The sequence below is a fragment of the Pogona vitticeps genome, chromosome 9 (assembly GCF_051106095.1).
Source record: "Pogona vitticeps strain Pit_001003342236 chromosome 9, PviZW2.1, whole genome shotgun sequence".
NCBI lineage: Eukaryota > Metazoa > Chordata > Lepidosauria > Squamata > Agamidae > Pogona > Pogona vitticeps.
Window position 1 is genome coordinate 13,529,366 of NC_135791.1, and position 15,083 is coordinate 13,544,448.

The following is a 15,083-nucleotide window of genomic DNA, read 5'->3' on the forward strand; positions in this document are numbered from 1 at the left end:
AAAACAAAGCCAGGTAGATGTTTTCCTTTTCTCTCCCCCCCCCATGCATGGTTTAAAATGGGATCTCCCAGGACCCAACACATGGTTTAAAATGGGATTCCCCAGGGGCTTCTACCCATTTTACCAGGAAGTTTTGCCTAGAAAACAAAGCCAGGTAGATGTTTTCCTTTTCTCTCCCCCCCCATGCATGGTTTAAAATGGGATCTCCCAGGACCCAACACATGGTTTAAAATGGGATTCCCCAGGGGCTTCTACCCATTTTACCAGGAAGTTTTGCCTAGAAAACAAAGCCAGGTAGATGTTTTCCTTTTCTCTCCCCCCCCCATGCATGGTTTAAAATGGGATCTCCCAGGACCCAACACATGGTTTAAAATGGGATTCCCCAGGGGCTTCTACCCATTTTACCAGGAAGTTTTGCCTAGAAAACAAAGCCAGGTAGATGTTTTCCTTTTCTCTCCCCCCCCATGCATGGTTTAAAATGGGATCTCCCAGGACCCAACACATGGTTTAAAATGGGATTCCCCAGGGGCTTCTACTCATTTTACCAGGAAGTTTTGCCTAGAAAACAAAGCCAGGTAGATGTTTTCCTTTTCTCTCCCCCCCCCATGCATGGTTTAAAATGGGATCTCCCAGGACCGCGCGCCGTTAGGCGCGCGAAATTCTTCAAATACTCTAATTCTATCTACGATCCTGTCTCTGATCTTAACATGGTAGATATGCATGACCTGTGGGAAGGTAGAGTTTCAGCTTTGAAGGAGGATGAGCAGGAGAGCATGTCTAATGGTGTATGAAATTTTCAAATCCTATTTTTACCCCAGTTTGATAAATAGGAAACCCAACTAACATTGCATACTTCCGCACTATTAGAGAGGAGGCCGGGTAGTTGGGGCTCGTCAGCCCTGGAAGGCAGCCCATCTAGGAGAAGGAAAACTCCGAATTTAAACCTCCACTGCCTTGTGGCTATATCCACTTATGGAAAGGGCTTCAGGAGAGAACCTCGAGGCAAAATCCGGAGCTGGAGTCCCGGAGGCAGTTTGTGTCATTCTGCCAACTCCTGCGACGTCACTGGAACCAGTTGTACTGGCTCTTGCCTTTCCACTGGACTACTTCAGCGACGTGGAGAGGGGGGGATTTGCTGCTTGGGTAACAGCCTGTCCTCCATATTATTTTACCCAGGCTTCGTGCTCTGGAGAGGACACTCCAGCTTCGCATACAGCGTCGAAACAACACGGGAAGTAGCAGTTACCGGTTATAAGTCTCTGCTCAATTGGCGTAGAGCAGGACGCCAGGGGCTACTTCTGACGGTGGGAGAGGTCATTGCACCTCACTAGGTAGATACCGCCCGCCTTAAGCTGGGCAGCCCCCAGCCAGTAAGGTGCTACCTCGCCACGGTCTGTTAACTTCACGGGGTGCGTGGGGTTTAGGGTCACACCCGACAAGCAGATCGATAACCGTGCACCATGCAACAATCACAAGAAAACTTCTGCCCTTAAGCTGGGCACCTGGAATGTACGGACAATGACCCCTGGCTTTCCTGACTATGGCTTTCCTGACGACCTCCAAGAAATAGACGATATGCGCAAGACAGCTGTCATTGACATGGAATTAAGTAGACTACAGATGGACATTGTTGCCCTGCAAGAGACAAGATTGCCAGACTCGGGATCTGTCAAAGAAAAAAACTTCTCATTTTTCTGGCAGGGAAAACCATCGAATGAGACCAGGGAATATGGTGTTGGCTTTGCAGTCAGAAATACTCTCCTGAGATGCATTGTTCCACCTACTGTGGGGAGTGAAAGAATCCTGCCTCTGCAGCTCCACTCATCAGCAGGACCAGTAACCCTCATTAGTGCATATGCACCAACACTGTCATCCACTCCAGAAGTGAAAGACAAATTCTATGACGATCTGGCAGCTACTATCCAAAAAGTCCCTGAAAGAGAGGCACTGTTCATTCTTGGAGACTTTAACGCTAGAGTTGGTGCTGATCATAATTCTTGGCCCACTTGTCTAGGCCGTTTTGGCATTGGAAAGATGAATGAAAATGGCCAACGCTTGCTGGAGTTTTGCTGTTATTATGGTCTCTGTGTCAGCAACACATTCTTTAATACGAAGCTGCAACACAGAGTTTCCTGGAGACATCCAAGATCCAAGCATTGGCATCAGCTTGATCTGATCCTCACTAGACGTTCTAGCCTCCCTAGTATTACGATCACACGCAGTTACCAGAGTGCTGATTGTGATACTGATCACTCCCTGGTGTGTAGTAGAGTAAAACTACGAACAAAGAGAGTATATCACACGAAAAAGGAAGGAAGACCACGTATTGACATCAGCAAGACTCGTGATCAAAGAAAAGTGAAGGAATTCGCCCAAGCACTCGAGGAAGCCCTCCCAGGCCCGGCTAATGTAAATGCACCTAAACGATGGGAACACTTCAAGAACGTTGTCTATAACACCGCCTTGTCCACCTTTGGCAAGAAGACCCAAAAGATGGCTGACTGGTTCGAAGCCCATTCAGAGGAGCTAATGCCAGCCATCGAGGATAAGAGAAGAGCTCTAGCAGCATACAAAACCTGTCCTAGCGAGTACAACTTGCAAGCTCTTCGAGCTGCTCGTAGCCAAGTCCAACAGGCTGCCAGGAGATGCTCCAATGATTATTGGCTCCAGCTCTGCTCCCAGATACAGATAGCAGCGGACACAGGTAACATCAAAGGAATGTATGATGGTATCAAGCAGGCCTTAGGTCCAATGCAGAGGAAATCTGCTCCCTTGAAGTCTGCTACAGGTGTGCCCATCCAGGACCGAGCACAGCAGATGGAACGCTGGGTACAACACTACTCCGAGCTATATTCCAGAGAGAATGTAGTAACCGAAGAAGCATTAAATAACATTGAGTGCCTGCCTGTCCTGGAAGAGCTGGACAGTGAACCAACCTTAGCAGAAATAAAAGCGGCCTTGGATTCCCTTGCCTCCGGCAAGGCACCTGGAAAGGATAACATCCCTGCTGAAGTGCTGAAGTGCTGTAAGGAGATCATCACCACTGAACTGTATGAAGTCTTTTGTCTCTGCTGGAGGGAAGGTGGAGTCCCACAGGACATGAAGGACGCAAACATCGTCACATTGTACAAGAACAAAGGCGACAGGGGTGACTGCAATAACTACCGTGGCATCTCTCTTCTTAGCGTTGTAGGGAAGCTGCTTGCCCGTGTTGTGCTGAAGAGGCTCCAGGTTCTTGCAGACAGAGTCTATCCAGAATCACAGTGTGGATTCCGAGCTAATAGATCCACCACTGACATGGTATTCTCCCTCCGACAGCTGCAGGAGAAATGCAGGGAACAACAACAGCCACTCTTAGTGGCCTTCATAGACCTTACAAAAGCATTTGACTTGGTTAGCAGGGATGGCCTTTTTAAAATACTTCCCAAGATTGGATGTCCACCCCGTCTCCTTAACATCATCAGATCCTTCCATGAGGGAATGAAAGGCACTGTAGTTTTTGACGGCTCAGCATCAGACCCCTTTGACATCCGAAGCGGAGTGAAACAGGGCTGTGTCCTTGCACCAACACTTTTTGGGATCTTTTTTGCTGTCATGCTGAAGCATGCCTTTGGAACTGCAACCGAGGGTGTCTATCTCCGGACTAGATCAGACGGAAAGCTCTTTAATCTCTCTAGATTGAGAGCGAAGACCAAAGTCCAACTGAAATGCATGCGGGACTTCCTCTTCGCAGATGATGCAGCCATTGTTGCCCACTCTGCTGAAGACCTCCAACAACTCATAAATCGATTCAGCAAGGCCTGCCAAGACTTTGGACTAACAATCAGCCTGAAGAAAACACAAGTCATGGGCCAGGGTGTGGACTCACCTCCTTCTATTACCATCTCCACACAAGAATTGGAGGTTGTTCATGACTTTGTGTACCTTGGCTCAACCATCTCTGACACCCTGTCTCTGGATGTTGAGCTGGACAAACGCATTGGCAAAGCAGCTACCATGTTCTCTAGACTCACAAAGAGAGTATGGCTCAATAAGAAGCTGACTACACATACGAAGATCCAGGTCTATAGAGCCTGTGTCCTAAGCACACTCCTGTACTGTAGTGAGTCCTGGACCATTTGTGCACGGCAGGAGAGGAAGCTAAACACCTTCCATATGCGTTGTCTCCGACGGATTTTTGGTATCACCTGGCAGGACAAAGTTCCAAACAGAGTAGTCCTAGAACGAGCTGGAATTTTCAGCATGAACACATTACTGAAACAGCGACGTCTACGTTGGCTTGGGCACGTCGTGAGAATGGCTGATGGTCGGATTCCAAAGGATCTCCTGTATGGAGAATTAGTGCAGGGAAACCGCCCCAGAGGGAGACCACAGCTGCGATACAAGGATATCTGCAAGCGAGATCTGAAGGCCTTAGGAATGGACCTCAACAGATGGGAAACCCTGACATCTGAGCGTTCAGCCTGGAGGCAGGCATTGCATCACGGCCTCTCCCAATTTGAAGAGACCCTTGCCCAGCAGGCTGAGGCAAAGAGGAAGTCACAAAAGCAGCAAAACCAGGGAGCTGGACAGGGGACAAATTGGATTTGTCATCAGTGTGGAAGAGACTGTCATTCTCGAATCGGCCTCCTCAGCCACACTAGACGCTGCTCCAAGTCCTCCATACAGAGCACGATACCATAGTCTTTCGAGACTGAAGGATGCCTAACTAACTAACTAACTAACAGCAGATACAAGGAGGAATGGCTCAGCTATCTGCACGAATTAAAAATTTAGAGTTGCAAATGACTGATATCAAACACCAAATTATAAAAAATAAAAAAGAAATATCCAAAATACAAATAACCTAAAAAAAACCCAGAAAAAAATGGAGACTATTAATTCAGAGCTGGTAGCGATGCAATATGAAAGAAAACAAGATGAAATCAACCTGATAAAGTTACAAATGGAGAAAGCCAACCTCATACTTAGATTCCAAAATCTTCCAGAACAAACAGCTGAAGACACAGTGCAATTGGTAACTAACTTTTTAGCTTCACTTATGGAGATGAGACCAGAAGAAGTACAGCAAAATATAGATACAGCATGCATTAACACAGCATAAACCAGGAATAACATACTCCCCAGAGAAATTCTTGTTGAATTCATGAGAATAGTACAGTATTTCGAGAAAAAGTTCTAAGAAATATGCATTGTGAGAAGATTATGTATATTTAGTTTCATACTAGTCAGTGTTGAACCATAGTTACTGAAATGGAATTAACTGCAGTTCCTGGCCCAATCAACTCACCAACTATGATTAGTGAAAAATTTGCAGAGAAGTGCCTTGACTCTTACTCCTAGGCACACGGAAGGTGGAGGAGGGGTGTAACTTGTGAGTCCAAGTGTGCCTCATTCCCATCTGTTCTTACCTCATTAGCGAGTATATACTGTAGGTAGACCACTAGTATATAGGTAGACTACTTGGAAGAAATGTTATATCACTTCACAAGGGTAGCTTTGCTCCTTTTGGAACAAAACTTTTGTAGTTACAGGCTATGGTTTCAGTGAATGGTGGAGGATTCAGGTACTGAATCATGTTGTGCTACATGCTGCTACAAGCAGTTTTTTAAGTAATTAAAAATAACTAATTGCTTCTGAGAAATAGAAAGCTAAGAAAATAATTTATAAAATTATGGTATGAATCTAGTTGGTAGATCCAAAAATACAGCAATTTCGTAACTGCTTCAGTTGGTGTCATTTAGTAGGAACTACTGATTAGATTTAGATTTGTGCATGTAACAGCAACAAATTTCATTATGGGGTCTTGGATGTATAAGTATAAATACTTATTTTTCAAAAGTACATTTCCAAGTTCTGTCAGCTGTCATAATTCAGATCTTTCAAAAATTTGTTGTGATTTCCCTTTTTTCCCCTGAGAATTGACTGAAGCATAGACAAATTAACCCTGGAAAGTCTAGTCCTGCCAAAGTGGAATTTTTAAAATGTACTTTGCTGAGCTCTGAACAAATATCTTGGAATATTTGGCTAATGTGGACCTATGTGAAGCAATAAAAACATTTGGATATATTCTGGGTTCTGAAACTGACTGGAACACAGGCCTGGATAGAATTAATATTGGAATGGACCACTTCTGGGTCTGGATTGCAAAAGACATCAGGCCATGAATACAAACATCGAGTGAACTGGACTGTCACTTTACATCTGAGACTGGACTGAAATGTATCTAAAGATGATCAATCTATTAAAATGGACTTATTGAACCAATTATTGATGGAACTGGACTGATTACTTTAAGCAACTGGACATCTTTCACTTGGAATACAATTATTTGACATATTGGGACATGATGCTACAACAAGGAAAATTTTGGGATGAAACAAAAGCTACCCTTCAAGCAATTTTAGAAATAGTGAGATCCCACAACAAAGAGACGAGATTATTCAATGAGCAGTCAAGGAAGGACTATATTCAACAGGAGACAAGGAATAATGAACAAGGAAATGTGAGGTTGGTGGATGATGTATGCCAACCAAAGAAGGGGTTGGAGGAAATCAGAGGAGAAAATTTAGGAGATCTAATTCTAACCCTGGAGACGAGGGGAGTCCTAGGTGTGCTAAGGGAAGATAAAGGGAAAGAACCAGCAGGTTTAATTAAAAATAGCCTGGAAGATCTATTGGAGATAGACCAAGTGCATACAATGATCTCAGATGATACAAGAGACGGCATAATTTTCAGAGAGATGGGAATAAGAATTGGGAGAAGACAAACAAGAGAAGGAGTTACTTAGAGTGATGTAAAGGAAAAAAATATTAAGGTGGCCCTCACTGTTGAAAGCATGTATACACCTAACTTCTGGAATTGTAAGGGGGCATATCTTATATATTAGAAAAGGGAATTAAACTGAAATAAGAGATGACTAATCAGGGGAAAGGCATAACATGGTGGTTCTTAAGGTGAGGTAAAACAAGTATTACTTAATTAACATATATTAGATATGATATTGATATAGACATAACAGAAAATGTGGAGATAGAAATGGCCAAACAATTATATAAAGAAAATCTATATAAAATGCTTTAGATAACATTTAGTATGCGTTAGGAATCTATTTAGTTATTATTAGTATAAAATACAAAGTAGGTTGGTTAAATTGTCTCAAAATTATGTACATTTGAAACTAGAATTGGTTTTATTAGGTATTTTACTAGAGGATTTTGAGAACATTGTATACTATGAGAGCAATATTATGATAGCAGCCAATATTGTACACTAAAATATACATAGGATCGGTTCAAATGCTTAAAAATGTATAGATTTTGAAGAGACAACTAAGACACTAGGATGCAAAAACAAATAATTATAAGAAACCCATGTAACACGATGTTTAACAAGCATGAACTGAATGTAGTTATATTAAAAAATTAATGAAATGTTAATTTAAAAAGGGATGGTGATGGTAATAATGGATGATATCATTGATGTCCTAATCTGCATACAAAATTTTTTAAATCAATGAAGATGCATCTGCATTGTAACCTGTAGTTTGGTCTTTGCATCCTTATGTATGCCATGGGATGTCTTTTAGCTGTTGATGTCAGCTTCTGAAGGCACATAACTGGCCACAGTATAAAATACAATGGACCCTCGACGTACGCACGGCTCGACATGTGTTCTTTTCGAGGTACGGACGTCTCTGGCCACAAGATTCCCAATCGACTTGCGGCCGGAGAATCGACCTACAGACCGGAAGGGGGAGGCGGGGGAAGCGCCAAATTCAAATTTGGTGCTTTCCCCGCCTCCCCCTTCCAGTCCGTAGGCCGCTGTGCCTCCAGGTGCCTTCCAGGGCTTCTCCGCTGCCATGGGAGGCATCTTGGAGGTCTCTCCCGCCACTGATTGAGCCTCCGAAGCACGATCAGTGGCGGGTGGACCTCCAAGAGGCCTCCCATGGCGGTAGGGAAGGCGGAGGTCCCCCTTGCCACTGATCGTGCTTCGGAGGCTCAATCGGCAGCTGTCATGTTCCTGGGGTTACAACAGCAGAGTCCAATAAACCAGTCCTATGTCAGGAATTCAGGGAATGCAGAGCTGATATCCAAATACCAAAGCCAACTCACACAACGTAGTCCAGGGTCAGAGTCCAAAGCCAAGGGTCCGGAGAACAAGGTTCAAGGTTGTCAGGAGCGTGGATGCAAGCTAGAGGTTTGACTTGTTGCTTCCAAGCAACTAGTGAAACAGCCCCTTGAACTGCTGGAAGCCTTTTCATCCTGTCAGAACTCAGGGCTAGTTGATCGATGTTTCTGTGGGCAGCCTTCAAGCGATCCTCTGACCTTTTTGTCATAAGTCTTCCCCAAAGCCTGGCCCTCAGCCTGTCTACTGGGGGAGGAGAATCTGGAGGCGATTCAGGTGTTTGTATTTCTAATTGCTCAGCATTCTCCTCAGCTACAGTTAACCCTTCAGGTTCCAGATCTTGGCTGCACTCATGACAGCGTCAAGGGGGACCTTCGCAGGCCTTCCCGGCCACCATGGGAGGCCTTTTGCAGGTCCCCACCACCGCCGATTGAGCCTCCGAAGCATGATTGGCAGCGGGTGGGGACTTCTGAGAGGCCTCCCATGACGGCGGGGAAGGCCTGCGGAGGTCCCCTGCTCCCGCCGATGCAAGTTTCCCCAGGGTGGACTACAGTGGGGTCTTGACTTAAGAACGGCTCGAGTTAAGAACATTTTGACTTAAGAACCGCTCTCATAGGAAAATATTGACTTGACTTACATACTTAGATTTGAGTTAAGAACTGAAAAAAAACCACGTGGGAGGCAGGGAAAGTGCAAAATTTGAACTTTCAGTTAACTGTTGGCCAGTGAAAAGGGTGCCTGTCTGCTTCCTCACTCCTCCCAGCGTTTAGAGAGTGGATTGGGAGACAGTCTTCGGACTGCCTGGTCCTGTACTGCCTGGACTGTATTTTCCCTGCCTTCCCTGAACCTTTCTTGACCTAAGAAAAAAAGAAACAAAATATCCCCCTCTAGTGGTCGAAGGCAGAATAGCAGCTTCCCATTAGTTTCTATGGACGGAAAAGAGCAGATACGGATCAAATGGTTTTCAATGCATTCCTATGGGAAATGCAGATTTGACCTGCGAACTTTTTGACTTGAGAACCGCCTTCCAATACGGATTAAGTTCTCAAGTCAAGACCCCACTGTACTGCCGGGGAAAGCCCTCCCCTGGGAAATGCATATTCGACCTACAGACTTTTCGACCTACGGACACCGTTCGAATACAGATTAATTCCGTAGGTCGAGGATCTACTGTAAGTTGATGTGTTAGAGGGATCTTAAGTCTATTTCCAAGAGAAGTCTTCTTGTGTTTAGTCCTTCCCTTCCCTCCTGTCTTTCAAGGTCCAGCCCTACCAATAGACAGAGTGAAGCAAATGCTTAATATGGCAGATGCTTGTGGGCAGTTGTGTCAATTTCCAGAATGCTCAGCCTGAACCCTGTGGCCTTTCCACACTCCAGAAGGACAGAGCTGTGTGTGTCATATGCTCTGTTCGATGCCATAAAGATAATATTAGTACAGTAATTATGCAGGGCTCCAGCTAGCTCAGATGGGTCATCAACTAAAGTTACATATATTAAATGGAAATGCCCAGGAGATATCCCAGGTGAGATCACATATTGGTCAGGAGATAGGATGAGCACCATTGATTATTTGGTAATGAGCAACAATTTATTGAGCTCTATACATAAACTGGAGATAGACTGCAAGCTGGATAGTGATCCTCTTCCTTTAAATCTGTACTTGAGGGCTCTGGTTCAATGCACACATACAAAGGATATTTTGCAATTAAATCCTGAGATAACTTCTATCACTAGAATTAAATGGTTGGAAATGATTGAGTCTTTTTAAAAAGAAATGTTGAATACTGACCACTACTCTGTGATCCGTAATAATAGGTGTTTGTTCATGTGCCAGGTCTCTCTTTCTTCCTTTTTGCGTTTTTGTACCATGGATTGGTTAATGTTTTATTTTACTTGGTTCACAAAGCACTAGATGTCCATCCAAAGCAGAGAGATCACTTGCAGATGTTTTCTATTAGGGTGCAAAATTAGTGGTTTTTCAAGGTTTATAAATTTCTTGACATTCTTAGCTAAGCAAACAATGTAATGATGGAAATTATGTGGTTTTCAGGGTTGCAAGGAGCCAAACTGTTATGCTTCTCATATCAGGTTCAGCTGCATTGATTTCACATCCATCTCTAGTGTGAGCCAAGAGATTGTTTTCAGCTTTTAAGAGTTGCTTCTAATCTGAATACACAATTTTTAAGGGTTCGTGTAAATGCCTTTTCCAACTGGACACATCTATGGGTAGTTCTGTTTCAAATTCATGAGCTAATGGAGGTACAGTATGTGTATAAACTTTTGAAGACGCTTTTATAGGGTTGCTTACCACTGCCTGACAGTTTCCTCTTCTTTGTACTTCTTTCTTGCTACTGCCTGTGACAACTGCCAGCTGCCTGCTAGTGTTCTTTCCCCTCCCTCAATGCTTCTGACATTGCATTATCAGAGCTCATCAATGTAGTAGTGATTATGGGATTTTTGGATTTCTTGGACTTCACCTCCCATTCTGGGAGTCCTGACTGACAGACTCCTTACAGGCAACCAAATGTGGCTCTCATGGGCAAAAAGGTCTCAGTTTGAACCTTTAAGACTTAGCTAGGCCTAACTCTGCCTAGCTTCCTGTTCAGAAAGAAAGCTACCAGCTAGAACTGCAGCAAAAACAGGAAGCTTGGTGGAGCTAAGTGTCAAAGCCTTCCAGCTGAGGCCTTTTTTCCCCTAGGTGAGCCACATTTAACTGTCCATTAGATATCTGTCTGTCAGGTAGAACTCCTAGAATGGAAAAATATGGAATTTGAAATCCAAGAAATCTGAAAATCTTGTCTTAGCAATGGTTCTCTGGCTGTGATATAAACAGCATTCCGTAACAGTTTTTTTTTTTCAAACCATGGTTTCTGTTTTAGTTTGAGGGCAAACCATGGATTACATAAACCATTGTATGCACAACTGGTAAATAACAAGAGCCTACAGTTTGTTCAGACTAGGAAGTGAGTAGGCCTGCATGCCTTGTGTCCTGTTCCACTTGAAACCCTTTGTGGAGGCTGAAGTTTATAAGAGTGCCCAAGGAGTCAGCCAGCAGATCAAGGAGTGAGCATCTGCCCCTTCTTTGAAAACCTTGTGTGTAGAGAAGGGCTTTTTTTTTTTCATGGCTAGAATAGAACTGCCTTGTGTTCCATTCATTTTACACCATTCTGCTCTTGGACTATAGAGACATACTCTCTTCCTTTTCCATTCCAAGCACCAGAAAAAATAAAGAGATGTTTTTGGTTCTGAAGACCTCCTTGGCTAAGATATTCTTCTTACCCTTACCCTGGTATTGCTCATAGAAACTGAGAGGAGCTGTTGGTCTGTATGAGCATTCCTGCACAGTTTCTTGGGAAGTGCCCCCCACACACACCCTGACATGAGGCAGAGAGTTAAAGAAGGGGAGGAGTAAGGGAGATGGAAGTGAGGAACGGTGCAGAAGTTCCAGGTTGATATGACCTCACATGCAGTCCCATTGGAGAGAACGGGGAGGGGAGGAATCCATTGGCCAGATTCAAGGATTTCCCTCTCTCTTTTTTCCATACCCTTGCTCATTATATTATGTAAAGGGCTGAAAGATGTGGGGTGGAGGAGGGGAGAGAACAGACCATAGCTGCTGAGTTACTGGGTTGTTATTTTTGGTGAAATTATGTAACATTGCTCACCCTGAATCATAAGGACAATTTCCAAATATCTTCACATTTATGGCCATATGGTGACAGCCATTTCTTTCTTCCTAGCAAAACTAGAAGATGGGCTTATGTAATGCGTCAGAAGCAATAGCTGTTGGTTGACTCTCTGTAGCCTCCTCCCTCCCCCAATGCTCTGAGCCTTTGTCTCTTGAGCTGCTGAAAGCCGTTAACATGAAGGATCACATCTGGAACCACGGATCCGGTTGATGGACTGTGTCTACAGTTGTATGACTTCTGGCGAGACTACAGATGGCACCGTCAAAGCAAATCCCTTTTGAGCAATGTGAGGGTCTTTCTGTCTCCTCTTAGCAAATGCAAAAGAGCAGAGTGAGGAAAAGGAGCCCGGACTGTTACTTGACCCTATGATTATGCAAATAGTGTACCTCTGCTCTTCACTGAGCTATCAAAGCCCAGAAAAGTTACTTTTATGGACCATCACTCCCAGAATACTTCTGTGGCTGGTCATGTTAGTTGGGAGATACTGCTAATTGTAATTCTACTGTTATGAAGTCTAATCCTTTACTGCCATGCTCTGATTTACCCTCCATTTGCAGTTCTGGGACAAAGAAATCTGTCAGTTCAAATTCTCTCATTTTCAGAATTTTGCTAAGACCTAAGGTCTTAAGGCCTAAATCTGCTTGCTGGCTAAACTGAATGAAAGAGAATCATGTTGATTTACCACTTAAATAGTTAAGTCAGTAGATATCATCCATCAACTGGATTTTGACCTTTTCCTACTTCAGTATGGAATTCATAGAACCATAGAATAGTGAATTTGGAAGGGGCTTAAACGGCCATCGTCCAACCCCCTGCTCAATGCCGGAATACAAATCAAAGCAGATCTGCCAGGTGGTTGTCTAATTTTCTCTTGAATGCCTCTAATGCTGGAGCACTCACCAATTCTCGAGGTAATTGGTTCTACTGCTTTACTGCTAACAGGAGGTTTTTCCTGATACTCAATAGAAATATGGCTCCCCGTAACTTGAGCCCATTGTTGAGTGTCCTGCACTCTGGGATGGCTGGAAACAAATCTTGCCCCTCCTCTGAATGACAGCCTTTCAAGTATTTGAAAAGTGTTATCATATCACCCCTCTGTCTTCTTTTCTCAAGGCTAAACATGCCCAGTTCTTTCAGGCTTTCCTCATAAGGCTTGGTTTGCAGCCCCCTGATCATCCTTGTCGCCTTCCTTGTTCCAATTTGTTAGCATCCTTCTTGAAGTGTAGTATCCAGACCTGGACACAATACTTAGGATGAGGCCTAACCAGTGCTGAATAGAGGGCAACAAGTACCTTGCAGGATTTGGAAACTGTACTTATATATTTGTGAGTTTTCATTAATTAAATTAAATTCTTCCCAAATACACTGGTCCCATATATCCTGGTCAAATTCAACAATTGCAACTATTCCCAGTGCAAGGAAGGCCATATTATATCTGCCTGCTATGTAAATATTAAAGAAGACTGGCATTTCAAGAGGAGAAAAAGAAAACAAAAAGAGATGGAGGAATAGTAACCCCAGTGTAGCTAAATAGATATTTGCAGCTCTCTCTCAAGCCAGCCTTAGGAAGGAATTTTTATTGTCTTGTTGGCCAGTTTTGTAAGGCTATTTTAAAAATCCTATTTTTCCCCTGGGAAAGGTTGTGTGGTGTAAGACTCAGGAGACCTCAGCCATGGAACACCACTGTGGAGTGGCACTGGTAAACCACTCCTTGAACATCTCGCATGACTTGAACACTCAGTTCAATCACCATAAGTCAGAAGAACAAATTCTGAGTTTTAGAAAAATCCCAAGCTTACCTTAACATAGCAATCAGCACTCCGCACTAACCACCAAATACCCTCCTCTCCTTTTGGATTTTTTTCTAGTTTGGTGACAGTGGCAAATTGCATGAGATGGGCTTGAGTAAAAACAAGGAATTTGCTCCTCTCCCACCTCTCCCTGCTTAATGCCAGTGCATCTAGTGATCCTCAGGAAGGGCAGATCTCCATACGTGCATGACAGCAGTTACCTCCATGTTAACCTTCTGAACCTTGATTTAACTATTACATGCCATAACTGTTTTTGGCCAGGATCCTGTTTGTGATTTACATTTTGTGATTACTTCTATCCTTACCCATGGACACCCTCCTCAGTCATAGCTTCCATGAAGTTGAGCCTCCTTGAGCTGCTGGAACTAGGTTTTATTGATTTCCTTAAAATAAAATTCCATTTTATGAATGTGGGATATTATGCTTCTGTACCCACACTTCAGAAAGCCAGGAAATGGTCCACTATTGCTGCACAAGATTGTGCCTGCAGGAAAAAGGATGCTAAGCTTTACATAGCAAAGGGCAGCCTGAATGTTGCCAGCATCAGTGGCAGCAGTCAAGATGGTCCTGTAGGATACCCTCTTCTGCTCATACCATTCACCCTTGTTGAAAAATAGCCCTGACAATTGATTTGTGTATGAGTGAGAAATTGTTAACTGATTAAAAAAGGAGTCAGTTTCTGCGATTTTCCCTTGTATGCCTGATTTTTAAGGCTCTTCTCTCAGTCTCTCAGCCCCCAGTGTGTGGTCACCCATCCCCACGGCCCCTTTCATCATAAAATCTACAAGGGATTAAATATTTTAAATCTAGTTTTGCCTTCAGGTTTCATTTAACCCAGAATTAGCCTTTCTTAGAAACAGGAAGTGACCAACTTGTCGCTTCTTACAGTGGTGCCTTGACTTATAACCATAATCTGTTCCAGAAGATGGATGTAACTCGAAATGGTCGTAAGTCGAAGCACCATTCCCCATAGGAATTCATTGAAATGCAATTAATCCGTTCCGGCAGAAGAAAAAAAAATCACCACTACCCCCAAAATCAAATCACTGCAAGACTCATTGAAAACGCGATTAATCCCTTCCGGCTGAAGGGGGGGAGAGAAAAGCAATCAAGTGTGCAAGACCCATTGGAAATGCACAGAAAACAAACAGAGCCGATCAGAAATGCAAAGAGAACAAAGGAAAAAGCAAGGGAAGCATGCAAGACCCATCAGAAATGGAAAAAAACCCCAAAAGCAACCAACCCCCCCCCAAAAAAAACCATTGGAAATGGGGGGAAGCCAAAAAAACAAATAAACTCCCCAAGACCCATCGGAAATGGGGAAAAAACCCAAAACAAAACCCCCAAAACCCATCGGAAATGGGAAAAAACATTCCAAAAAGCAACCAACACCCCCCCAAGACCCATCGGAAATAAGGGAAAAAACAAAAAACAAACAAATCCCCCAAGACCCATC

General features: G+C 43.7%; 1 protein-coding gene across 4 annotated transcripts in view; it reads left to right on the forward strand.

Annotated features, from left to right (window-relative positions):
- HIVEP3 (HIVEP zinc finger 3) overlaps positions 1-15,083 on the forward strand; it is a 340,969-nt gene that overhangs the window by 274,660 nt on the left and 51,226 nt on the right. The gene's annotated exons all lie outside the window — the stretch shown is intronic.